The sequence below is a fragment of the Salvelinus alpinus genome, chromosome 31 (assembly GCF_045679555.1).
Source record: "Salvelinus alpinus chromosome 31, SLU_Salpinus.1, whole genome shotgun sequence".
NCBI lineage: Eukaryota > Metazoa > Chordata > Actinopteri > Salmoniformes > Salmonidae > Salvelinus > Salvelinus alpinus.
Window position 1 is genome coordinate 17,232,477 of NC_092116.1, and position 2,473 is coordinate 17,234,949.

Consider the following 2,473-nt stretch of genomic DNA (forward strand, 5'->3'; position numbering starts at 1 on the left):
TGATCCCCCGTTTTGATTACGCTTCGTTTGATGTCTCAGACTGTTGGAGTGTGCCCCTTGCAAAACGTGACAAATAAAATGGTGCCATCTGGATTGCTTAACATAAGGAATTTGAAAGTATTTATTATTTTACTTTTGATACTGAAGTATATTTAAAACCAAAGACCTCCAGGGTCTTTTTACTCAAGTAGTATTTTACTGGGTGACTTACACTTGAGTCACTTTTTATTAAAATATGTATTTTCCAGACATTGAAGTTAGGTTCAATATAGGTTCTGAATGAACGGTGAGGTATTTTCTGTATGTTTAAAATACATATATTCCAGGACATTGAATTTAGAAATTTAGATTTAGAAATATATGTATTTTCCAAATGTTGAAATCAGGTTAATTTTCGGCTCTGAATGAAAGTTGAAAATAAGTGTCACGTTTCTGACCTTATTTCCTTTGTTTAGTCTTTATTTAGTTGGTCAGGACGTGAGTTGGGTGTGTATTATCTATGTTGTCTGTTTCTATGTGGGGTTTTCTCGTTTGGCCTGATATGGTTCTCAGAGGCAGCTGTCATTCATTGTCTCTGATTGGGAACCATATTTAGGTAGCCTGTTTTCTGTTGGGGATTTTGGGTGATTGTCTATGTGTAGTGTTTGTGTCAGCACTATTGTTATTTAGCTTCACGGTTGTCACTTTGTTGTTTTTTGTAGTGTTCAGTTTCTTTCATTAAATAATGACGAACACTTACCTCGCTGCGTATTGGTCCTCCGATCCTTCTCGCCTCTCCTCGTCAGATGAGGAGGACGAAGACATCCGTGACAATAAGTGATTTATAGATGTCTACGTTTGGGCTAAATCATGGCTGGTCCAGACCGAACAAAATCTGAACCAAACATAGCCGTCTATGATTGGTTCAGATTTGGTCCTGACTGGACCAAAAGTGGAGGTAGAAATCAAGTCCGCTCCCGAACTGCACCCAAAAGACGTCCAAAAGGCGTCAGCGTTGGTCCGTCCTTACAGAGGTGTAGCCTACAGTGTTGCCTGAAATTTAATTGTATGAATGCCCATCTTTATGATAAGCCTACCGACGTCCGGACAAGACCAAAAAAGATGTCCAAAAGATGTCGGCTCGTGCTTGCTGGGGTGTAGCCTACCATGTCAGCCCCCAGTGGAATTTTCTGAATGACCATCCATGTGGTTGGCCCACCATTTGTAAAGTTGGCTTTATTAGTCTTGATTCCTGTGACTAATCAATTTGACTATTTAAGCTCTGAACACCAGCTACCTAACTTTATCAGGAGTTACCACAAGCCTATTTGCAATGTGTTTACACAGCAGGAAATGCAGAAGTATTATATTTTTCGCTATGATAAGCTTTTCAAATTCAGAAATACAAACATGAAATCACTGATCATGACAATGGGGTGAAACTCCTGGACAACAGTTGTGATTGTCAATTCCATATTGTCCATTTTACTTTGACCTGTCCTGTTATAGGATATGTTGTTAACATGACAGCTCATTATAACTGATTTAGTGCCATTTAGGTTATTAGCATATTTGATCGGAAAACCTGCATGATGTAAAAGTGTCCTCTATCTTCATACATTTTATCTCCAGGCTGCAGGATACAGAAAAGGCCACATATTCTTTCTACCATATCCTCTATCTGCTACATGATTTATGTTAGATCATGTTGTTCAATGAACGTTGGTGGAGCGCTGCAGAGGTGCATCTCTCCAACAGCACCCTGGAGAGGCGCTGGGAATGGACAAGCAAAATATTTTTCACCCCTGCCTTTGACAAAGTGGGCAATGCTTATCAAAGGGCGACATCAGCGCTCACCTAAAAAGCCCATATGTCACTGGTTGAGAGGTGTAACCTACAGAGAGGCTGTAGGCTCCACAATGCATCATTTATCAATTTGTTTATTGGCCCTTTTAATCCACACATACTCTACAGTGACTATGCCTGAAACATAATACTCAAGTCACAGATAATGTAGATAATGACATGTTCCATGTATTATTCAGTGCTGCTGTTCACTTATTTATTGAGCCTCAAATGTTATTCATTTTGACAACAGGACAGTCTCAGAATAGAATTGACTGCGCTTTCCTCCCAAATAGCACCCCGTTTCCCACATCAGGATTTCCCAAACTCTGTCCTGGACATGTACCCAGGCGACGGCTCAGGACCTAGTTTGGGAAACCCTGCCCTACATAATGCACTAGCCTACTTTAGACCAGAGCCCTATAGGGACAGGCTACTACATAGGGAAAAGTGTGTCATTTGTGACATAGCCTGTGTGATATGGACAGGCGGTGATTGTGTTGACCTCACACAGTAGTGCGCCATTGTTTTTTATCCAAACAAATACGCATGGGAGATCATTTGGCTACTACAGTATGTCTCGGTCATTGATTCTATTGTCTATATCAGGGCTCTCCAACCCTGTTCCTGGAGAGCTACCCTCCTGTAG